The 25029-nt window shown below is 48.1% G+C and overlaps 1 pseudogene; it reads left to right on the top strand.

The window, feature by feature from the left end:
* Positions 1 to 24804, top strand: part of LOC117443318 (CREB-regulated transcription coactivator 2-like) — a 32180-nt pseudogene extending 7376 nt beyond the window's left edge.
* The last annotated feature ends 225 nt before the right edge of the window (positions 24805 to 25029 follow it).

Raw genomic sequence — 25029 nt, 5'->3', positions numbered from 1 at the left:
CCCATGGCTTGTGTCAAGTTGCGTGAGTAACTAAAGTGAACTTATTGTGAGCTAATTATCAATTGAAAATTAACTTATAATCAACTCAAATTCAAACTCGTCAGGTTTATTGTGCTCCCTTCCAACTTGTGTCTACATTTCTCTACAAAGTACAAATGTAAAAAAACTGTTTTTGCCACTTAGTCTACAAATGACTTATGACAGCAACTACAGTGAACTACTACAAAGTTCAAACATTTATTTCATTTACCAAACTGAAGTAACCAAACAGTCCCTGAGCTGACTGAGCCTAAATCCCTAAAGCTTTGCTGAAAGGTAGAGTGTAGAGTAGACTATACGCATTACATTACACTGCTACTATAGTATACAGTATAGGCTACACTGTATGTACAGTCAGTGTACTGTACTGTCTGTACACCATGTATTTTCTACAACTCTACATGTGTACATTATACAGTACATACTACATACATAGTGATGTACATACATACTGTTAGAAATTCAAATCAATGTTGATATGGCGTAATTTTGAATTAAATACACTATTTAATTGAAATCAGTTTTATTCTTAAAAAAACGGAAGTTCACTAACTATTAACTTAATACTTTTATTCTGAAAATTCTTCACTTCCGGTTAGCATTAGCATGTGGCGAAATGCTACGTTTTCAAACCGTGAATCGAAGGTGAAATGACATGTGATGTTGTACACTGAGCACACTGGGATTAGCACTCATTTATTGACACTGAATAACGTTTATCAGGGAATGTTTAAATAACCACAGACACCAGAATATACGTAAGTGCTAGTTTTTTTGCGAGTCCAAGTACCGGTTCCCGACGTTCCGGTTTTAACCGGACTTGAACCGAAACTTTTTACAAGTCCAGTACCGGTTCGGCGTACCGGTACGCAGCACTAACGGTCACATGACTTCACGTCACCACCGCTAAGCTAAAGGCAGCTAATGTTGGGCTTTAAAGGAACTACAGCACGGTCACATGACTTCACGTCACCACCGCTAAGCTAAAGGTGGCTAATGTTGGGCTATAAAGGAACTACAGCACGGTCACATGACTTCACGTCACCACCGCTAAGCTAAAGGTGGCTAATGTTGGGCTATAAAGGAACTACAGCACGGTCACATGACTTCACGTCACCACCGCTAAGCTAAAGGTGGCTAATGTTGGGCTATAAAGGAACTACAGCACGGTCACATGACTTCACGTCTCCACCGCTAAGCTAAAGGTGGCTAATGTTGGGCTATAAAGGAACTACAGCACGGTCACATGACTTCACGTCTCCACCGCTAAGCTAAAGTTGGCTAATGTTGGGCTATAAAGGAACTACAGCACGGTCACATGACTTCACGTGACCACCGCTAAGCTAAAGGAGGCTAATGTTGGGCTATAAAGGAACTACAGCACGGTCACATGACTTCACGTCACCACCGCTAAGCTAAAGGTGGCTAATGTTGGGCTATAAAGGAACTACAGCACGGTCACATGACTTCACGTCACCACCGCTAAGCTAAAGGTGGCTAATGTTGGGCTATAAAGAACTACAGCACGGTCACATGACTTCACGTCACCACCGCTAAGCTAAAGGTGGCTAATGTTGGGCTATAAAGGAACTACAGCACGGTCACATGACTTCACGTCTCCACCGCTAAGCTAAAGGTGGCTAATGTTGGGCTATGAAGGAACTACAGCACGGTCACATGACTTCACGTCACCACCGCTAAGCTAAAGGAGGCTAATGTTGGGCTATAAAGGAACTACAGCACGGTCACATGACTTCACGTCACCACCACTAAGCTAAAGGTGGCTAATGTTGGGCTATAAAGGAACTACAGCACGGTCACATGACTTCACGTCACCACCGCTAAGCTAAAGGAGGCTAATGCTGGGCTATAAAGGAACTACAGCATGGTCACATGACTTCACGTCACCACCGCTAAGCTAAAGGTGGCTAATGTTGGGCTATAAAGGAACTACAGCACGGTCACATGACTTCACGTCACCACCGCTAAGCTAAAGGCGGCTAATGTTGGGCTATAAAGAACTACAGCACGGTCACATGACTTCACGTCACCACCGCTAAGCTAAAGGAGGCTAATGTTGGGCTATAAAGGAACTACAGCACGGTCACATGACTTCACGTCACCACCGCTAAGCTAAAGGCGGCTAATGTTGGGCTATAAAGGAACTACAGCACGGTCACATGACTTCACGTCACCACCGCTAAGCTAAAGGAGGCTAATGTTGGGCTATAAAGGAACTACAGCACGGTCACATGACTTCACGTCTCCACCGCTAAGCTAAAGGTGGCTAATGTTGGGCTATAAAGGAACTACAGCACGGTCACATGACTTCACTACCGCTAAGCTAAATGTGGCTAATGTTGGGCTATAAAGAACAACAGCACGGTCACATGACTTCACTACCGCTAAGCTAAATGTGGCTAATGTTGGGCTATAAAGGAACTACAGCACGGTCACATGACTTCACGTCACCATCGCTAAGCTACAGGAGGCTAATGTTGGGCTATAAAGGAACTACATCACGGTCACATGACTTCACGTCACCACCGCTAAGCTAAAGGTGGCTAATGTTGGGCTATAAAGAACTACAGCACGGTCACATGACTTCACGTCACCACCGCTAAGCTAATGTTGGGCTATAAAGGAACTACAGCACGGTCACATGACTTCACGTCACCACCGCTAAGCTAAAGGTGGCTAATGTTGGGCTATAAAGAACTACAGCATGGCCACATGACTTCACGTCACCATCGCTAAGCTAAAGATGGCTAATGTTGGGCTATAAAGGAACTACAGCACGGTCACATGACTTCACGTCACCACCGCTAAGCTAAAGGTGGCTAATGTTGGGCTATAAAGAACTACAGCACGGTCACATGACTTCACGTCACCACCGCTAAGCTAAAGGTGGCTAATGTTGGGCTATAAAGAACTACAGCACGGTCACATGACTTCACGTCACCATCGCTAAGCTAAAGGAGGCTAATGTTGGGCTATAAAGAACTACAGCACGGTCACATGACTTCACGTCACCACCGCTAAGCTAAAGGTGGCTAATGTTGGGCTATAAAGAACTACAGCACGGTCACATGACTTCACGTCACCATCGCTAAGCTAAAGGAGGCTAATGTTGGGCTATAAAGAACTACAGCACGGTCACATGACTTCACGTCACCATCGCTAAGCTAAAGGAGGCTAATGTTGGGCTATAAAGGAACTACAGCACGGTCACATGACTTCACGTCACCACCGCTAAGCTAAAGGCGGCTAATGTTGGGCGGGATGACATTAAATCGTCTCATTTAGACACTTGTTAGCAAGCGTCGTTAGTAAATCCAGCAGTGAGGTATTTACTGGCATACTTTACGCGGTAGAATAAAAATCTCTTCAGCTCGTCTTAACCACAGACCTTATTTCAGGAACTTGTGAACATAAAAACATTCAGAAACCGTTGACCTCCAGACAGGGGACAGGAAGTGCTGAAATGCTGAGTCATGTTTCAGGACTGGTTCCTGCAGCTTTCACACGTCTCCTCTTGAAACCACAGTGACGGAAAGTGAAAGTGGTGCGATGTTTTTTGTTCCTTTCTTCTGTGTTTTGGATGTGGTCACCTGTTCTTTGTTACACTGTTGACCTATATGCGAAATATAAATAGGATAAAGTCGCGTGGACAGGTTTTCCTTACAGGACGTTCTGAATATAAACTGAGGAGGATATATCCAGCTCACTATTAACGTGTGTGTGTGTGTGTGTGTGTGTGTGTGTGTGTGTGTGTGTGTGTGTGTGTGATCGTGTGTGTGTGTGTGTGTGTGTGTGTGTGTGTGTGTGTGTGTGTGTGTGATCCTGCAGGGCAGAGCGATGGAGAGGGCAGACGAAGTGAGTCTCACACACACACACGCACACGCACACACACTGCTGTCACACACACACGCTCACACACACACACTGCTGTCACGCACACACACACACACACACACACACGCTCACACACACACACACACACACACACACACACACACACACACACACCACTGCTGTCACACACACACACACACACACACACACACACACACACACTGCTGTCACACACACACACACACACACACACACACACACACACACACACTGCTGTCACACACACACGCTCACACACACACACACACACACACGCTCACACACACACCACACACACTGCTGTCACACACACACGCTCACACACACACACACACACACACACACTGCTGTCACGCACACACACTCACACACACACACGCTCACACACACACACACACACACACACACACACAACTGCTGTCACACACACCACACGCTCACACACACAACACACACACACACACACTGCTGTCACACACACACACACACACACACACACACACACACACGCTCACACACACACACACACACACACACACACACACACACACACACACACACTGCTGTCACACACACACACACGCTCACACACACACACACACACACACATACACGCACACACACACTGCTATCACACACACACACTGCTGTCATGTAACGGCACCGTTTCCTTTTCAAATGGATCTCAGTGTTTCCGTACCCGGTGCCTCCGATCGAAGAGAACATGCTGGATGAGGGGAAGCTGCTCAAGCCCTGGGACACCAAGAAGGTAAGTACATATGTATTTTAAAAAGTGCCAGTTTAGTGCATGTAAACGGTCTGCAGAGGCTAGAATACCTCCAGTCGGAGTTTCTCTTCATTCTTGTTGACTTATTTATTAATGTGTAAATCCACTAAATAAAACTTAAAAACGTAATTATAACTGTGTGTTATTCTCCAGTTGCCTCTGTTGTCGTCCCGGCCAAAATCCTGTGAAGTCCCTGGCATCAAGTAAGTCTAACATAACACACACATACACATTGAAGTACACCATATACCTAACTAAGTGCAGGACTTGAGTACTCAGTTACTGAACCCTGTCTCCTCAGCATCTTCTCGTCTCCGGAGCAGCCGCCCCCCCCCCCGGGGCACGGCGTCCCGGCGTCTCTGAACACCGGCGGCTCGCTGCCCGATCTCTCCAGCCTCCACTTCCCGTCGCCGCTGCCCACGCCGCTGGACCAGGACGAGCCCTGCTACCCAGGATGCACCTCTCTGAGCGGGGGCAGCAGCACGGGGAACCTGGCCTCCACCCTCACGCAGCTGGGCATCAACGCCGCCAACGCTCAGGGCGGAAACGCCAACTTCCACCACCACACGCCAGGTACAACTCCACCTGTCTGTCTGGAATCACGTGAGGGTTCAAGATCTCACGGGATCTGTGGGGGCTGCTCAGTGACTCTGTCTGAGCTTAAACTCTCTTAAACCAGGTCTTTAAATATCTACTGATATTCATCTAATGCTTCACCGGCTCTGTGGCGCTTCCGGTTGAAGTGTAGTTATTATTTATTTGCAGAGCAATGCTCCTAGCACTAGACTCCTAGCACTAGACTCCTAGTGTTAGACTCCTAGTGCTAGGAGTCTAGTGCTAGGAGTCTAGCACTAGACTCCTAGCACTAGACTCCTAGCACTAGTCTCCTAGCACTAGACTCCTAGTGTTAGGAGTCTAGTGCTAGGAGTCTAGCACTAGACTCCTAGCACTAGACTCCTAGCACTAGACTCCTAGCACTAGACTCCTAGAGCTAGACTCCTAGCGTTAGACTCCTAGCACTAGACTCCTAGCACTAGACTCCTAGCACTAGACTCCTAGCACTAGACTCCTAGCACTAGGAGTCTAACACTAGACTCCTAGCGCTAGACTCCTAGTGTTAGACTCCTAACACTAGACTCCTAGTGTTAGGAGTCTAGTGCTAGGAGACTAGCACTAGACTCCTAGCGCTAGACTCCTAGTGTTAGACTCCTAGTGTTAGACTCCTAGTGTTAGACTCCTAGTGCTAGGAGTCTGGTGCTAGGAGTCTAGCACTAGACTCCTAGCACTAGACTCCTAGCGCTAGACTCCTAGCGCTAGACTCCTAGCGCTAGACTCCTAGTGTTAGACTCCTAGTGCTAGACTCCTAGTGCTAGGAGTCTAGTGCTAGACTCCTAGCACTAGACTCATAGCACTAGGAGTCTAACACTCCTAGCGTTAGACTCCTAGCGTTAGACTCCTAGCGCTAGACTCCTAGTGCTAGGAGTCTAACACTAGGAGTCTAGCGCTAGGAGTCTAGTGCTAGGAGTCTAGTGCTAGGATTGGTTAAAAGCAGAGACCACGTGTCACTGTGTGCTCTGCATGTGTGACAATTAAAGAGGGTTTCATCCTCCATTTCTATCTATTCTATATTCTATCCTAGCGTCGCCAGCTTTATCGACCTCTACCCACCAGATAAATCGTTTTTAAGCTTTTAAAGGTGGTGTAGGTAATTTTGGAGAAACCGGCTCGAGATCGCTAGAATTTGAAAATACACAGCCGGAAGAAATCTGCCACTTCCTCACAGAGCCCCTCCTCCAACACACACGAACGCGCACATGACCAATGAGGGCACGAGATAAGTCTGTGCCCCGATGGAAGGCTGACAGGCTGGTAAGCCATCCAGTTACTTTAGCCGGCTCAGATGATTGGTCGAGCTTTCTACAGCGCCACGGCTTCCACAGATGATGTTTCTTATGTATTTATTGTCAAAGCTCTTCAGATATTCACTGCTATCGGGATGTTCAGAGCATTCCATGGAATATAACAAGTGTATCTCCAGCCGGCTTCTCAAACTTACCCACCCCACCTTTAAATGAACTGTTATTAAACAGTTTTAAGAGGAGAAACAAACTATTTAGATGAACTATTTTCTATTACTTTTACTCAAGTACATGATCTAAGTACTTTTACTAGCGGTACTCCTCCCAGCCTCTCATTAACCTGGTTCAGTGTGTGTGGATCAAAGTGTCGGCTAAGAGCAGGTTAGCACAGGAAGTGTGTGGGCGAGGGGATGAGACGAAGGGGGATGTACGGCGAGGCCAGGCGCTAAATTTAGCCTTCAGAGAGAGAAAAGAGAGGAGGGTGCTTTTTTATTTTCAGGGTGGAAGTGCAGTCGGAAAATGTGGCCTTGTTTTATGGTCTGTGGGCTGCAGCGAGGCAGGAAGCGTGTGTGTGTGTGTGTGTGTGTGTGTGTGTGTGTGTGTGTGTGTGTGTGTGTGTGTGTGTGTGTGTAAACCAGGCCCGCCTCACTTTGAGCATCATTCATCCATCAAAAAGTACAATTATTAAATAACTTTAAATAATTATTTTCCCCAACACACGTTACTACGTTTAGATCAGATGTGTGAGTCAAGCAACGTGTAAAAAAGCCTCCACCTCAAGTGAGCTTGTAGTCTTTATGTTAGCTTGTGTGCTAGCTGTAAACACGGTCGGATGGGTGACCAAAACGTCCCCGTTTTCCGTGGCCGGTTGAAACTCCCGAAAATGTTCTCGTTTTTGAACGTGTGTTAAAAAAAATAGAGCACGGTGAAATCAAATGTTATGTCAGTAAAAACAGAGTAACAGTGTTGTGCCTGTTTGTAGCGTTAGCGTATTTCTTCTTCTGCTACTTCTTCTTCTTCTTTTTTCTTTAATGGCGAATCGCTTCCACTTGGAGCATATATCGCCACCTACTGTTGATTTATTTAATGTTTATATTAAATGCTTGTCCTCAGAGCAGTGTTTTTGAGAAACTTGAAGATCAGCTTGTTTACTTCATTTCTTGATTTGCTTTCGTGTATTGACTTGAAATCCATGTCCTTGATGTTATGTTGTTCCAGTGCAGTTTTCAGAATGAGTCTTTGTCTGTTATAATCCGGGCAGCTACAAAATACATGTAATTAATTATTAATTCATGTGACCGTGTTGTAGTTCTTTATAGCCCAACATTAGCCACCTTTAGCTTAGTGGTGGTGACGTGAAGTCATGTGACCGTGCTGTAGTTCCTTTATAGCCCAACATTAGCCACCTTTAGCTTAGTGGTGGTGACGTGAAGTCATGTGACCGTGCTGTAGTTCCTTTATAGCCCAACATTAGCCACCTTTAGCTTAGCGGTGGTGACGTGAAGTCATGTGACCGTGCTGTAGTTCCTTTATAGCCCAACATTAGCCACCTTTAGCTTAGCGGTGGTGACGTGAAGTCATGTGACCGTGCTGTAGTTCCTTTATAGCCCAACATTAGCCACCTTTAGCTTAGCGGTGGAGACGTGAAGTCATGTGACCGTGCTACATCCTTTATAGCCCAACATTAGCCACCTTTAGCTTAGTGGTGGTGACGTGAAGTCATGTGACCGTGCTGTAGTTCCTTTATAGCCCAACATTAGCCACCTTTAGCTTAGCGGTGGTGACGTGAAGTCATGTGACCGTGCTGTAGTTCCTTTATAGCCCAACATTAGCCACCTTTAGCTTAGCGGTGGTGACGTGAAGTCATGTGACCGTGCTGTAGTTCCTTTATAGCCCAACATTAGCCACCTTTAGCTTAGCGGTCGTGACGTGAAGTCATGTGACCGTGCTGTAGTTCCTTTATAGCCCAACATTAGCCACATTTAGCTTAGCGGTGGTGACGTGAAGTCATGTGACCGTGCTGTAGTTCCTTTATAGCCCAACATTAGCCACCTTTAGCTTAGCGGTGGTGACGTGAAGTCATGTGACCGTGCTGTAGTTCCTTTATAGCCCAACATTAGCCACCTTTAGCTTAGCGGTGGTGACGTGAAGTCATGTGACCGTGCTGTAGTTCCTTTATAGCCCAACATTAGCCACCTTTAGCTTAGCGGTGGTGACGTGAAGTCATGTGACCGTGCTACATCCTTTATAGCCCAACATTAGCCACCTTTAGCTTAGCGGTGCTGACGTGAAGTCATGTGACCGTGCTGTAGTTCCTTTATAGCCCAACATTAGCCACCTTTAGCTTAGCGGTGCTGACGTGAAGTCATGTGACCGTGCTGTAGTTCCTTTATAGCCCAACATTAGCCACCTTTAGCTTAGCGGTGGTGACGTGAAGTCATGTGACCGTGCTGTAGTTCCTTTATAGCCCAACATTAGCCACCTTTAGCTTAGCGGTGGTGACGTGAAGTCATGAGACCGTGCTGTAGTTCCTTTATAGCCCAACATTAGCCACCTTTAGCTTAGCGGTGGTGACGTGAAGTCATGAGACCATGCTGTAGTTCCTTTATAGCCCAACATTAGCCACCTTTAGCTTAGCGGTGGTGACGTGAAGTCATGTGACCGTGCTGTAGTTCCTTTATAGCCCAACATTAGCCACCTTTAGCTTAGCGGTGGTGACGTGAAGTCATGTGACCGTGCTGTAGTTCCTTTATAGCCCAACATTAGCCACCTTTAGCTTAGCGGTGGTGACGTGAAGTCATGTGACCGTGCTGTAGTTCCTTTATAGCCCAACATTAGCCACCTTTAGCTTAGCGGTCGTGACGTGAAGTCATGTGACCGTGCTGTAGTTCCTTTATAGCCCAACATTAGCCACATTTAGCTTAGCGGTGGTGACGTGAAGTCATGTGACCGTGCTGTAGTTCCTTTATAGCCCAACATTAGCCACCTTTAGCTTAGCGGTGGTGACGTGAAGTCATGTGACCGTGCTGTAGTTCCTTTATAGCCCAACATTAGCCACCTTTAGCTTAGCGGTGGTGACGTGAAGTCATGTGACCGTGCTGTAGTTCCTTTATAGCCCAACATTAGCCACCTTTAGCTTAGCGGTCGTGACGTGAAGTCATGTGACCGTGCTGTAGTTCCTTTATAGCCCAACATTAGCCACATTTAGCTTAGCGGTGCTGACGTGAAGTCATGTGACCGTGCTGTAGTTCCTTTATAGCCCAACATTAGCCACCTTTAGCTTAGCGGTGGTGACGTGAAGTCATGTGACCGTGCTGTAGTTCCTTTATAGCCCAACATTAGCCACCTTTAGCTTAGCGGTGGTGACGTGAAGTCATGAGACCGTGCTGTAGTTCCTTTATAGCCCAACATTAGCCACCTTTAGCTTAGCGGTGGTGACGTGAAGTCATGAGACCATGCTGTAGTTCCTTTATAGCCCAACATTAGCCACCTTTAGCTTAGCGGTGGTGACGTGAAGTCATGTGACCGTGCTGTAGTTCCTTTATAGCCCAACATTAGCCACCTTTAGCTTAGCGGTGGTGACGTGAAGTCATGTGACCGTGCTGTAGTTCCTTTATAGCCCAACATTAGCCACCTTTAGCTTAGCGGTGGTGACGTGAAGTCATGTGACCGTGCTGTAGTTCCTTTATAGCCCAACATTAGCCACCTTTAGCTTAGCGGTCGTGACGTGAAGTCATGTGACCGTGCTGTAGTTCCTTTATAGCCCAACATTAGCCACATTTAGCTTAGCGGTGGTGACGTGAAGTCATGTGACCGTGCTGTAGTTCCTTTATAGCCCAACATTAGCCACCTTTAGCTTAGCGGTGGTGACGTGAAGTCATGTGACCGTGCTGTAGTTCCTTTATAGCCCAACATTAGCCACCTTTAGCTTAGCGGTGGTGACGTGAAGTCATGTGACCGTGCTGTAGTTCCTTTATAGCCCAACATTAGCCACCTTTAGCTTAGCGGTCGTGACGTGAAGTCATGTGACCGTGCTGTAGTTCCTTTATAGCCCAACATTAGCCACATTTAGCTTAGCGGTGGTGACGTGAAGTCATGTGACCGTGCTGTAGTTCCTTTATAGCCCAACATTAGCCACCTTTAATTAATTGTAACAATTATGTAATTTTTCTCCCCAATTTTCGGCGCCCCCGATGGGTTGATGCCCCCTTAGCATTCGCCTATACTGCCTATGCCAAGGGCCGGCCCTGGTGAAAACAATATGACAACAAAAAATAAGACAGACAACTACAGATAGCACCACACATGATGGTTACTTGTTATTATTTAGGGCTGCCTGTATGGATCAGGTTTTTGCCAAAGCGAGCCCTTTCACTATAGTAATAATATGTTATGTATTATATCAACCGTATTGGTACAATGAGCGACATCTAGTGACGGATTTTGGAACATTGATTTGATATTTCTCACGGCAGTTAGACTCCAGAGACAAACCAAGGCAAGGCAATTTTATTTATATAGCACTTTTCAGCACGTGGCGATTCAAAGTGCTTTACAGATTAAAAGCAAAAGACATTTAAGAACAAATACAGCATGAATACATTATTAAAAGGGCATTTAAAAACAGGCATAATAAGCAAAGGTAATGAAATAAATAAACACAGCAGGTACAGAATACATGACTAAAAGGCGACTGTAGTGTGTGTGTGTGTGTGTGTGTGTGTGTGTGTGTGTGTGTGTGTGTGTGTGTGTGTGTGTGTGTGTGTGAACAGGTGTGTGTGTGTGTGTGTGTGTGTGTGTGTGTGTGTGTGTGTGTGTGTGTGTGTGTGTGTGTGTGAACAGGTGTGTGTGTGTGTGTAAACAGGTGTGTGTGTTCTGTGTTTGTGTAAACAAACAGGTGTGTCTGTGTAAACAGGTGTGTGTGTGTGTGTGTGTGTGTAAACAGGTGTGTGTGTAAACAGGTGTGTTCTCGTCCCCCTCAGGTCTAATGGCGTCTCTGCAGACTACGCTTAGCAACCCCTCCCTGCAGTCGTCGCTAAGCAACCCCAACATCCAGTCGTCTCTCAGCAACCACTCCTTCTCCAACTCTCTGAGCTCCGCCTCCCTGCACTCGTCGCTCAGCAACCCCTCGCTGCAGTCCTCGTTAAGCTCCTCCCCCTCGCTGCAGTCCTCCCTCAGCAGCCAATCGCTGCACTCCTCCCTCAGTAGCTCCTCCCTGCAGTCGGTGTCCAGCGGTAACCCCGGATACGGCGGCGGAGGCTCCTCCTCTTTCTCGCCGTCGCTAAGCACATCGCCACGGAGACGGGTGCAGCTCTCCCCCCTCATCCTGCCCCTGGGGGGGGGACTCCCGGAGGCATCACTCCAAGCAGTTCTCCCCCACCATCTCCCCCACGCTGTCCTCCATCACACAGGTAACTACGGATTGATGTTATTGTACTTTTCTTCAAATAGGTTTCCATCATGTATTAGAACAAGTTCCTTGACAGTGAGTCTCACACAACATGGTACATATACAATATAGTACATAGTATAATCAAAAAGTACAATACACAATAGTAATTATTAGGGATGCACGATATTGGTTTTTTGATACCGATAACTTCCTGCTTCTCAAGACCGATAACCGATAATAATATAATATATATATATATATTAAATGTACCTGTAGTTTTTGCACACCTGTGAGCAAATGACATGAGCATTACTACTATGAACAAAACAAAGCCAAGAACAGTTTTGACTCTTCAAAGTGACCATATTTATTTTCCCAAAGAAATACAAAAGCCTCGTGGATAGGTGAAAGCCCCGGTGCCTTTGCAGCTGGCTTTGGATTCGCCGCTTAGCAGCGCAGGCGTCTTCGTACGCTTTTAACACACCATCGTAGCCATGGCGATGTTTCAGGTGACTGATCAGGTTGGAAGTATTATAGCTCGTTGCCTTCTTCCCTCCTCGTGGAACTTCTGCATCCGTTAATACAAATGGCAAGCGAACTATCTAACTCTGAAACTTTGAAATAGTCCCATACTACCGACGACATGTTTGTTTACTGTCCTGGCTTCACGGCCGCACACCTTTTACGTCACAGCCAGGCATGAGAAGTAAAAAATGTAGTCCAAAGACAGCAACAACAACAACAGGTGACCATTTCTCTGAATACACTTCCTTCTTGAGTTGTAGTTCTCTATCTGTGTTTTTAATCTTTGTTTTATTTTATGTATGCACCACGACACCAAGTCAGACTCCTCGTATGTGTCGACCCACCTGGTGATAAACCTGATTCTGAACGACACAGGAAGCGGCACTGTGTGCATCTGCAGTTATCAGTGTGATATTTTTAACTTTTAACATTTTATTAATTTAATCATTATGTTTACCTCTTAAACACGTTATCTCTGATCTCTGATTAACAGAGAGGAGCACCAGCAGGAAGCTACACTGTGGAGGACATCTGCAGATATCAAGTGTTCACTTTACTGAGCATTTGATTTATTTATCATTATTTTAAACACGTTTTCTACGATCTCTTCATAGAAAACAGTAATTTGACTTCATGATGGCTGTAGAGACGGACGGAGCTCCAGCAGGAAGTGGAGCAAAGTTCAGCTGTGGACGAAATGGCTTGGACCATTTGGGAGTGATATTAGGGCGGTGGCGAAGTCGATAGGGACTTGGCTTGGCAACTGGAAGGTCACCAGTTCAAGTCCCGGCAAGACCAAGTGCTACCGAGGTGTCCCTGAGCAAGGCACCGTTAATATCAGAAATGGATTCAGCGTCCTCAATAACCCCCAAACCCACCACACACACAATTTACCAAATCGGCCATGCCATTTTCTAACTATTGTCTAGATTGGCTATAATGCTAATTAACACCACTTATGCTAATTGTGTAAATGTCCCAACACATGCAGGCTAGCATCCGGCAGTCTCTATGTGCTGGAGACCCTACTATACATTTCTAACATAACACTTTAGGGGTACTCAACATTTCTGTGTGCTGGCAACTAGACCAGCGGTTCTCAAACCGAGGGTACTGCAGGTGGTCCGTGAAAACAATAAAATAAAATCCACTTTTTATTATCAAGGATTTTCGCGGACCACCTCATATGCAAACTGTAAAAATAAGTACGTTAAAACTCAGATATTTCTTATTGTTAATTATGGACAACACTAAAGTACTCTACTGGTTACCCATGGTTACGTGTGTGCACGCAACACCGCAAACATGGATCGGTGGCTAGCATCATCTTCTCTGAAGAGAAGAGAGGTTACCGTTAATGAAGATAATGAGAGTGAGTCGGAGGACAAGCCAGATTCCGCAGAAAGAAACAAAGAAAGGGAAGATGAAGAGAAAGTACAATGGGAACTACTTGGAACTGGGACCCTGGCGAACGGGACCCTGGCGAACGGGACTCTGGCGAACGGGACTCTGGCGAACGGGACCCTGGCGAACGAGACCCTGGCGAACGGGACCCTGGCGAACGGGACCCTGGCGAACGGGACCCTGGCGAACGGGTCCCTGGCGAACGGGACCCTGGCGAACGGGACCCTGGCGAACGGGACCCTGGCGAACGGGACCCTGGCGAACGGGACCCTGGCGAACGGGACCCTGGCGAACGGGACCCTGGCGAACGGGACCCTGGCGAACGGGACCCTGGCGAACGGGACCCTGGCGAACGGGACCCTGGCGAACGGGACCCTGGCGAACGAGACCCTGGCGAACGGGACCCTGGCGAACGGGACCCTGGCGAACGACGGGACCCTGGCGAACGACGGGACCCTGGCGAACGACGGGACCCTGGCGAACGACGGGACCCTGGCGAAAGGGACCCTGGCGAACGCGAGATCCTGGCGAACGACGAGATCCTGGCTAACGGGACCCTGGCTAACGGGACCCTGGCTAACGGGACCCTGGCTAACGGGACCCTGGCTAACGGGACCCTGGCTAACGGGACCCTGGCTAACGGGACCCTGGCTAACGGGACCCTGGCTAACGGGACCCTGGCTAACGGGACCCTGGCTAACGGGACCCTGGCTAACGGGACCCTGGCGAACGACGAGACCCTGGCGAACGGGACCCCGGCGAACGGGACCCCGGCGAACGGGACCCCGGCGAACGGGACCCCGGCGAACGGGACCCCGGCGAACGACGAGACCCTGGCGAACGGGACCCCGGCGAACGGGACCCCGGCGAACGGGACCCCGGCGAACGGGACCCCGGCGAACGGGACCCCGGCGAACGAGACTCTGGCGAACGAGAGTCTAAAACCAGCTAACCTTCGCCGTCAATCTTGGAATCTGGCACTACGTTTATATATGTACTTATTTTTACGGTTTGCATATGAGGTGGTCCGCATAAACAAAAGGTTCGAGAAGCCCTGAACTCCACGACTAACTTATTAGATTCAAAGATTCAAAGGTGTTATTATCACATGCTCATAACCTGAGCTCCTCCAGCAATGCAACGTATATAATAAAATACAGAAATAAAAATGAGTGCAAGAAGTCTATATTCATGTCAATAGAATATAGGATATGTACAAGAACAGAATATGAAATTAAATAATGTAAAATAAGACACAATTAAATACGGTTTATTGCGGTGATAACTATTTATATAAATTAGTAGATTGCAAGATGACAAACCGATGAATGTTTATCGGGGCACTTTTTCAAGATTCAAGGCTTTTGAAGATATGACGATGAAAATCTGAGGTCCCAGGCTCCTCCAGCAGAGCAACGCAATCACACAGATAAAATAAATACAAATAAAAGAATAGAATTTCAAATAGAAAAAGTGCAGAATAGTCTATACACAAGTAATTGGAATATGATATATTAGATATGATATATTAGTAGTAATAGTTTTTCTTAGTTTCTTCACTTCACACAGCTCAGGAGTGGAGTGCACCAGCTGGGCGTAAGACTGGGCGTAACTCTACGTCCGACGAGACGGTTAAGACCAAACTAAAGTTATGGCTAGTGCACCACTTAGACTTCAGCCCTGTATGCGTTGCCCGGGTGTAACTTTTACGCCTAGTATGGAGCAGGCGTGAATCGGGAAGACAGACTAGTAACCATAGTAACGTAAAACTATTAACGATGGCAGGGCGTCTTGTTTACAGGTTTATCAAGGAAAGGGCATTAAGACGAGAGAGTCGTCCGTGATGGAACAAACCCACTGGACATCTGTTCGGACAGTGAGCTGAGAGAGGTTTCGTTTCGGCAGACGAGCCCTTTTTGAATTAATCGAGGAGATCTCCCCTCAACGGCAGCACGCATCAGACGGAAACGATGCGCTCTCCCCAACCTTGCTTGCTTTGAATGGAGAAGTTCGAGTGTTAACAACAATTACTGTTTGGCGTGTCTTGACGCGGACAGTGGACACGCAGCTTAAGACTAGGCGCAGCTACGACCGTGACTAGTCAGGCTTGGTGCACTCCCGCTAAGCTAAGCCTGGCGTTAGAGTTAAGACCTACTTTTAGGCCTAGCTGGTGCACTCCACTCAGGTGTTTGGCAGTCTTATTGTGGTGAATAATAACATGTCCAACCCCCACCCCATCCACAGGGCGTCCCTCTGGACACCAGCAGACTTCCTCTGGACCAGCGGCTCCCTCCATACCCGCTCAGCCAGTCCCAGCAGCACCAGCAAGGCTCCCAGCAGCACCAGCAGGGCTCCCAGCAGCACCAGTCCCACCCTCAGGGCTCCCAGCAGCACCAGCAGCACCAGCAGGGCTCCCAGCAGCACCAGCAGGGCTCCCAGCAGCAGCAGCAGCAGGTCTCCCAGCAGCACCATCAGCTCCACCTTCAGAATCTCCGCAACTCTCACAACCAGCAGCTGCAGCACTTCAGCTCAGCAGAGGTGAGAGAAGTACTCAGATCTAAAGTAGATTGTTCTTACTAGGGATCGACCGATATGGCTTTTTCAAGGCCGATACCGATTATTAGTAATCAAGGAGACCGATAACCGATATTTGGAACCGATATACATTTGCAGTAAAATCAGAAAATATATAGAGTCAAAATGTAGAATAACACAAACTCCAACACAACTCAACACAACTTCTTTGAAATGCATTTAAGCATATATCATGTTTAATGAACTTTTAAACATCTTACAACTGGTTTCCTCTCTGTGCCCTTTCTCTTTAGTGCAGCCATCTGCTATGAGTTAGAGAGAGACAGGAAGTGGGCTGCAGGCTGACATGCTTAACTAACAATAATGCTTAATTTATTATATCTGTCTATCTAGCATAACATCCCAATAAGCTGCTAACTGCACAACACTACTGCTAGCTAATGTTTTGCAAACTATTACAAGTGAGGCTATGACAGTAGACCTAACGTTAGTCTAGTAGCCTCACTTCTAATATGTTGCTAAAGATTAGCTAAATACATGTTGGCTAGCTAATGAGCTTCACATATCAACCTGAAAAACTGCGAGGCTTCACTCGCAGCCCCCCCTCCCCTCCGCACCACAGTTCCGCTGCGAGACGCTGCACGCACCCCAACTCTGACTGACTTCCCGCGTCCCTGTGTAACTGGGAAGCTGATAAAATTGGATCAATAGATCGTGCTGTTTTTGCAACTGCAGCATAGGGGATTGGGATGTTTATTGAACTTCGGCTTTCAACTGATTTACCTTGGAAACACATGTATGGCTCTGCCGCTCAGCGCTGCTGCTTGCCTCTGTCTGTCTGCGTTCTTCGCACCTGCCTGTAATCTGAGAAGGTCCCGCCTCTCTGGCTTCCGCCCGGAAAATCTTCAGTGTTGATTGACACTTCAGTAATAGCCTATCAGATAGCGCTGTGGGCGGGACATTGCTCGTGTACAGAGAGTGGTGACTGCAGACAGAGAAACGGCCGCATCAGAGCCAAAGTGTTATCGGCAATTTTATAAATTATACCGATAATCGGTCAAATGAGGATTATCGGCCCCGATAATCGGCCTGGCCGATAATCGGTCGACCCCTAGTTCTTACAGCTACACAGCATGGTACAAAGGTGGGAAGTAGTGGAGTACAAATACTTTGTTACTGTACTTAAGTAACGAAAGTTACGTATGTAACTACCGTTCTATGAGTCCTGGATGACCGCCAGACGCAAGTCAAGTATTCATGTCAGTCACATGTGACCTCGCATGACCCCGGAAGGCATAAGTTCCGGTGTTGTCAATGAGTTCAGTCCGATATAACCTTGACGCGGGAACATGAGTGACCAAGAACTCTGGTGATCATCCAGGATTGATAGCACCGTAGTTACATACGTAACTTTCGTTCTATTTCATCCTTTCTGACCGCCAGAGGCAGTGCTTAGCACTGGATGACTTATATCAACAGAGTCATGAGGAAACCTGAGTGCCCACCCTGTAGGGATGGACTAGGCGGACTCTGCAGGAGGACCACACCCAGCGGGTGAGGGGCGGCAACAATCATCGTATCTGGCGAATGTGCTCGGGGATGCCCATATGGCCGCGGCACACCTCTCAAGGTCGCCCATGACGTGGAGACACTCCTGGTAGAGTGGCACTTTACTCAGGGTGGTTAGGGACGGTCATTCGCCTCGTATGCCTGGGCGATGACGTCCACGATCCAGTGGGACAAGCGCTGCTTTGAGAGAGCACGGCCCCTTCTAGGACCACCGTAACGGAGAAAGAGCTGTTCAGACCGCCGTATGCCTGCGGTAGTCTGGACATAAGCTCTAAGGGCCCGCACCGGGCATAGGAGTCTTGACCTCTCCTGATGGGGGTCAAACCCTGCCAGCTGGATCGGCCGATTGAGAGCGTGCCAGCCCCTTAGGGAGGAACGCTGTGTTCGGCCGTAAGGTGGCACCTGAGCCATCGGAGTTCCACCTCAGACACGAGCTGTTCTTGGACAAGGCCTGAAGCTCGCTTACGCACTCTGCTGAGGTGATGGCAAGAAGGAAAGCAGTCTGAGTGATAACATTTTCGTCGTGTTTGTTCTTTTGTACTTATGGTCTCATGGCTGTCTGTGCATCAACGAGACGCCCCTGTGGCCTACATATGCTGAGGCGATGTTCCCGAGTGTTCACTGTTCAGGCGATGTTCCCGAGTGTTCACTGTTCAGGCGATGTTCCCGAGTGTTCACTGTTCAGGCGATGTTCCCGAGTGTTCACTGTTCAGGCGATGTTCCCGAGTGTTCACTGTTCAGGCGATGTTCCCGAGTGTTCACTCTTCAGGCGATGTTCCCGAGTGTTCACTCTTCAGGCGATGTTCCCGAGTGTTCACTGTTCAGGCGATGTTCCCGAGTGTTCACTGTTCAGGCGATGTTCCCGAGTGTTCACTCTTCAGGCGATGTTCCCGAGTGTTCACTGTTCAGGCGATGTTCCCGAGTGTTCACTGTTCAGGCGATGTTCCCGAGTGTTCACTGTTCAGGCGATGTTCCCGAGTGTTCACTGTTCAGGCGATGTTCCCGAGGGTTCACTGTTCAGGCGATGTTCCCGAGGGTTCACTGTTCAGGCGATGTTCCCGAGTGTTCACTGTTCAGGCGATGTTCCCGAGTGTTCACTGTTCAGGCGATGTTCCCGAGTGTTCACTGTTCAGGCGATGTTCCCGAGTGTTCACTGTTCAGGCGATGTTCCCGAGTGTTCACTGTTCAGGCGATGTTCCCGAGTGTTCACTGTTCAGGCGATGTTCCCGAGTGTTCACTGTTCAGGCGATGTTCCCGAGTGTTCACTGTTCAGGCGATGTTCCCGAGTGTTCACTGTTCAGGCGATGTTCCCGAGTGTTCACTGTTCAGGCGATGTTGTGTCTCCAGCAGCAGAGGGCGATGGGGCAGCAGATGAACTCGGGGAACGCTCAGCTGATAAAGAACGAGCGGCCGATGGACCCGTGTCTTCAGGTCTCTCAGCGTCACGTCAAACAGGAAGTGGAGCAGCAGAGAGCCGGCGGCCCCCCCCCACCTCCAGCAGATCAGCCACAGCCTCGCCACCGACCTCTACAACGTGAGGACGCGCTACCAAGGATACGAGGGGGGGGGGAGTACTCAGAGAGCAGAGGGGTAGAAGTACTCTGGTCTTGTACTTGAGTAAAGATAGAAGTACTCAGATCTTGTAGTTGAGTTAAAGTAGAAGTTCTCAGATCGTGTACTTAAGTAAAAGTAGAAGTACTCTGGTCTTGTACTTAAGTAAAGATAGAAGTACTCAGATCTTGTACTGGAGTAAAAGTAGAAGTACTGAGATCTTGTACTTGAGTGAAAGTAGAAGTACTCAGATCGTGTACTTAAGTAAAAGTAGGAGTACTCCGATATTGTTCTTGAGTAAAAGTAGAAGTACTCAGATCTTGTACTTAGTAAAAGTAGAAGTACTCAGATCGTGTTCTTGAGTAAAAGTAGAAGTACTCAGATCTTGTTCTTGAGTCAAAGTAGAAGTACTCAGATCTTGTTCTTGAGTAAAAGTAGAAGTACTCATATCTTGTAGTTGAGTAAAAGTAGAAGTACTCTGGTCTTGTAGTTGAGTAAAAGTAGAAGTACTCAGATCTTGTACTTAAGTAAAGGTAGAAGTACTCAGATCTTGTACTTGAGTAAAGGTAGAAGTACTCAGATCTTGTACTTGAGTCAAAGTAGAAGTACTCAGATCTTGTACTTAAGTAAAGGTAGAAGTACTCAGATCTTGTACTTGAGTAAAGGTAGAAGTACTCAGATCTTGTACTTGAGTCAAAGTAGAAGTACTCAGATCTTGTACTTGAGTCAAAGTAGAAGTACTCAGATCTTGTACTTGAGTAAAAGTAGAAGTACTCAGATATTGTTCTTGAGTAAAAGTAAAAGTACTCACATATTGTACTTGAGTAAAAGTAGAAGTACTCAGATCTTGTACTTGAGTAAAAGTAGAAGTACTCAGATCTTGTACTTGAGTAAAAGTAGAAGTACTCAGATCTTGTACTTGAGTCAAAGTAGAAGTACTCAGATATTGTACTTGAGTAAAAGTAGAAGTACCAGAGTGTAGGAATACTCTGTTACAGTAAAAGTCCTGCATTCAAAATGTTACTCAAGTGAAAGTATTCTCTTCAAAATATAGTGAAAGTAGCGACAGTAAATAAAATAAAAAGACACAGTAAATAGGATTTTATGAACGTTTTTATATTTCTGGCTTGGCTTGTTTTGCTCCGGTCATTATACGACATTTCATTTCTTGTGTCCTCTCCAGGATGCCTTGTTCAACTCTCTGCTGGACGACCCCTATCTGAGTCTGCAGCTCACGGGCAAATCTAACCAGCAGGTAACACACACACACACACACACACACACACACACACACACACACACACACACACACACACACACACACAACAGACACATGCACACACGCACACAGACACACACGCACACACACGCACACAGACACACACGCAGACACACAAGCACACAAGCACACACACACACGCACACACACAGACACACACGCACACAGACACACACACACACACAGACACATGCACACAGACACACACACACACACAAGCACACAAGCACGCACACACACACACACAGTCAAACATACATTTAAAAAACAGCTCATCATGCATTGCTCAATGTGAGGTGAAAACTAAAAGGATCATCGCCATCATTAAACCGATGTATGAAGCAGCCTAGCGTGAGATCTGGGGTCGACCTCTCCACCGTGAGGAAGGGACCGACCTCTCCACCGTGAGGACGGGGTCGACCTCTCCACCGTGAGGAAGGGGTCGACCTCTCCACCGTGAGGAAGGGGTCGACCTCTCCACCGTGAGGAAGGGGTCGACCTCTCCACCGTGAGGAAGGGACCGACCTCTCCACCGTGAGGACGGGGTCGACCTCTCCACCGTGAGGAAGGGGTCGACCTCTCCACCGTGAGGAAGGGACCGACCTCTCCACCGTGAGGACGGGGTCGACCTCTCCACCGTGAGGAAGGGACCGACCTCTCCACCGTGAGGAAGGGGTCGACCTCTCCACCGTGAGGAAGGGGTCGACCTCTCCACCGTGAGGAAGGGGTCGACCTCTCCACCGTGAGGAAGGGGTCGACCTCTCCACCGTGAGGAAGGGGTCGACCTCTCCACCGTGAGGAAGGGGTCGACCTCTCCACCGTGAGGAAGGGGTCGACCTCTCCACCGTGAGGAAGGGGCCGACCTCTCCACCGTGAGGAAGGGGCCGACCTCTCCACCGTGAGGAAGGGACCGACCTCTCCACCGTGAGGAAGGGGTCGACCTCTCCACCGTGAGGAAGGGGCCGACCTCTCCACCGTGAGGAAGGGGTCGACCTCTCCACCGTGAGGAAGGGGTCGACCTCTCCACCGTGAGGAAGGGGCCGACCTCTCCACCGTGAGGAAGGGGTCGACCCTCTCCACCGTGAGGAAGGGACCGACCTCTCCACCGTGAGGAAGGGGTCGACCTCTCCACCGTGAGGAAGGGGCCGACCTCTCCACCGTGAGGAAGGGGTCGACCTCTCCACCGTGAGGAAGGGGCCGACCTCTCCACCGTGAGGACGGGGTCGACCTCTCCACCGTGAGATCTGTACTCGGGTGTTTCTCCTGAATCTGTTTCTGTGCTTCAGTTTTCCGCAGAGAGCCAGGGCGACTGTCTGTCTCTGAACCACGCTCTGAGCTCCGACAAGAACCAGTTCCCCTGCAACAGCCAGGGGCCTCTGGACCTGCAGGACCCCCAGAACCAGAACTACTGCGGGGGCGACGGCCGCCACAACGTGCCCAACATCATCCTCACCGGTGGGTTTATCCGAGTCCAGCGCTCCGTGTTGTTCCTGACCCTGGTTAAAAACAGACATACAGAATAGAGGCAGTGTGCATTATGCTGGCCTATCAGTGTTCCTCAAAGTGGTCCGCGAGCGCCCCCTAGTGGTCCGTGAATATATTGGTAACATTTGAAATACATTCATTTAAGTTTTCCGCACTCTCGCGGGAATATCTCCGCAATGGAACGAGCTAACGTTTCACTTTCGATTGCGTGACATAGCCCAGCGCGACACCTTCGCCACACATGTCGCCACGTGTTTGTAGCATTTTCCGGCGATTTGTAATCTGTTCTAGAAAAACGATGTTTTTATTTTAGATTTCAAGAAGCATGTAAAACAAACAATGGATGTCTTTGATGAACATGTATCCATGCTGGAAGTAGATTTAGATGAGTTAGGGGTGAGAGAGAGATTATTATGTAATGTATGCATCCAATGAAGCATTGGACCGGCTGTTGTCGGGGCAGGCCAGCCCGATGGTCACCAAGGTTTTAATAGCATTTTCACAAAAGGAGCCGAACATGTGAAAAAGGGCTAGACCTCAGAGTTAAACTTCGGCCTGCGACCATAGTGTTACTGTATTCTGTTTTGAAAACCCACAGCGGAGGTTTGTGTCGGACTATGCGGTGCATTTTGCATTTCTCTCAGTAGCTGACGACCTGTGAGTCTGTTGGACATAAGCTCCGTAATGTAGTCTACATTTCATAAGAGGTGTAAACCCTGAGAGCGTTTGAAATGGCGATGTAGAGGACTGTTGGGGAGCAAGCCTATTGTTTCTGGATATGTGGGGAGTCAGGTGGTCCGCGAGTGTTTCTTATTGGTTAAGTGGTCCAGGTGTGAGAAACACTGGTCTATCAAACATGTAAAAATAATATAAACTTGACATTTTTTACAGTTTGCTGAATAAATTATGGTTTTAGCTTCAATTTAAATCTTCCACCTGAAAACAACAAATGAGTGACTGAGAGATTTGGATCTGGAAAGAGCAACTCCAGATCAGCACTAGCATCAGCTTTTCTTCCTGGGGTCCTCACGCACACTAAAACATACATCAGACTAAACAGCTCATCATTTTCATGCACTTTACAAAAAGGGTTTAAATCTCTGACTGTCTAGAGCAGTTTTCATTCCAAGCACCACTCGCAGACCGCCTGACTCCACAAATATCCAAAAACACATCGTTTTTCTAGAACAGGTGGCAACATGTGATGAAGGTGTTGCGCTGGGCGATATCATGCATGAAACGTAAGCTCGCTCCATTGCGGAGATATTCCCGGGAGAGTGCGGAAAACTCTAAATTAATTAATTTATTTCAAATGTGAAATGTTACCAATATACTCACGGACCACTAGGGGGCGCTCACGGACCACACTTTGAGAAGCACTGAGTGTCAGTTGTTAAATCAGTCTTCCTGATTTCTTGTTCTACTGTTAGAAACTCTCTATTGTTAGCATGCTACTCTCATGTTGGAAGAGGACGCTCAGTGTTTCCCTCCCTCCCTCCTTCCGCAGGAGACTCCCCCCCTGGCCTCTCTAAAGAGATCACCAGCGCTCTGTCTCACGTCCCGGGCTTCGAGATGGACCCCTTCTCTCTGGACGACCCGCTCCGGATGGACCCTCTGGCTCTGGACATGCTGGACGGGGATCTGATGCTGGCCGACCCCGCCGTGGAGGACTCCTTCCGATCCGACCGCTTCAAGTGAGGAGGAGGAAACCCACGAGAGACGTCAAACCTCCGAGGACATTTCTCTCCTGGACCATCAGAGGCACTTAACTCAAAAAAGCTCTCGCGACGCTTGAAGTCAAGAAAAACCCGTTGCTGTGTCTCGATTCGCGTTCTTCTGTTCGTCTCACACCAGCTGTTCAGTGCGTCCCAATGCGAAGTACAGCAACATGCACTGAGAGTACCGGATGGAGCCGGTCACATGTCACGCTCAACGACAACCGCCATCTTGGCTACGTAGCTGAAGCTAAGCCGCGAATGCTCCGGTGAACAAAGCGCTGTACAAAAAAACATACGATATGACTTCACTATTCAAAACTACAATACTGCGGTCCAACAAAGAAGCAATCCCTAATTTGGGTTCATACGGGGTGAAGGAATAAGTCCTCACACACAGGCATGAGTCAGCATTTTAGCACTTCCTGTCCCCTTGTCTGGAAGTCGATGGTTTTATTGAATTAGTTTTCGGTAAGATGCCTGAATCAGGGCGTAATGTACCACTATACTCGTGTCCAAACAAGCCCCGATCATTATCTGGGTTTGACTCAGCAGCCTGTAAGGATCCGGCAGCTCAAACAATCGCTGCTAACTAGCTAGCTTGCTAACAACGGCGTTCTGAAGGAAGTATCCGGATTGAGACACGGCGCTTCTCTTATTGCTTACGGCATTAGCTTGTACGATCTGCATGTCAATGGGAAATGCAAAAAAACATGTCGGAGAAAAAAGTCTGTAAAACCAGCAGTGCTTGTACGATCGAGAAAAGAAAATATGCATCGTGATGATCGGTCCGACTGTTGCAGGGACGCGTGCGCCCGATAGTTCAGGTTCCTCCGCTTTATCCGCCACTTTGACAGGAACTCAGCCATGACTCAGAGGTCTGTATATTTTTGTAATGAAAGCGTCCCCTGCGCCGACAGTCCTCAGAACAAAGGATGGATGGAGAGCAGGTTAACGGTGTGTTCAGTGTGAAGCCCCCGATATGCTGCTGCTTC

Source organism: Pseudochaenichthys georgianus, unplaced genomic scaffold, assembly GCF_902827115.2.
Source record: "Pseudochaenichthys georgianus unplaced genomic scaffold, fPseGeo1.2 scaffold_582_arrow_ctg1, whole genome shotgun sequence".
Classification (NCBI taxonomy): Eukaryota; Metazoa; Chordata; class Actinopteri; order Perciformes; family Channichthyidae; genus Pseudochaenichthys; species Pseudochaenichthys georgianus.
Note: the sequence above shows the minus strand (reverse complement) of the source record. Positions and strands in the feature narration are given on the sequence as shown.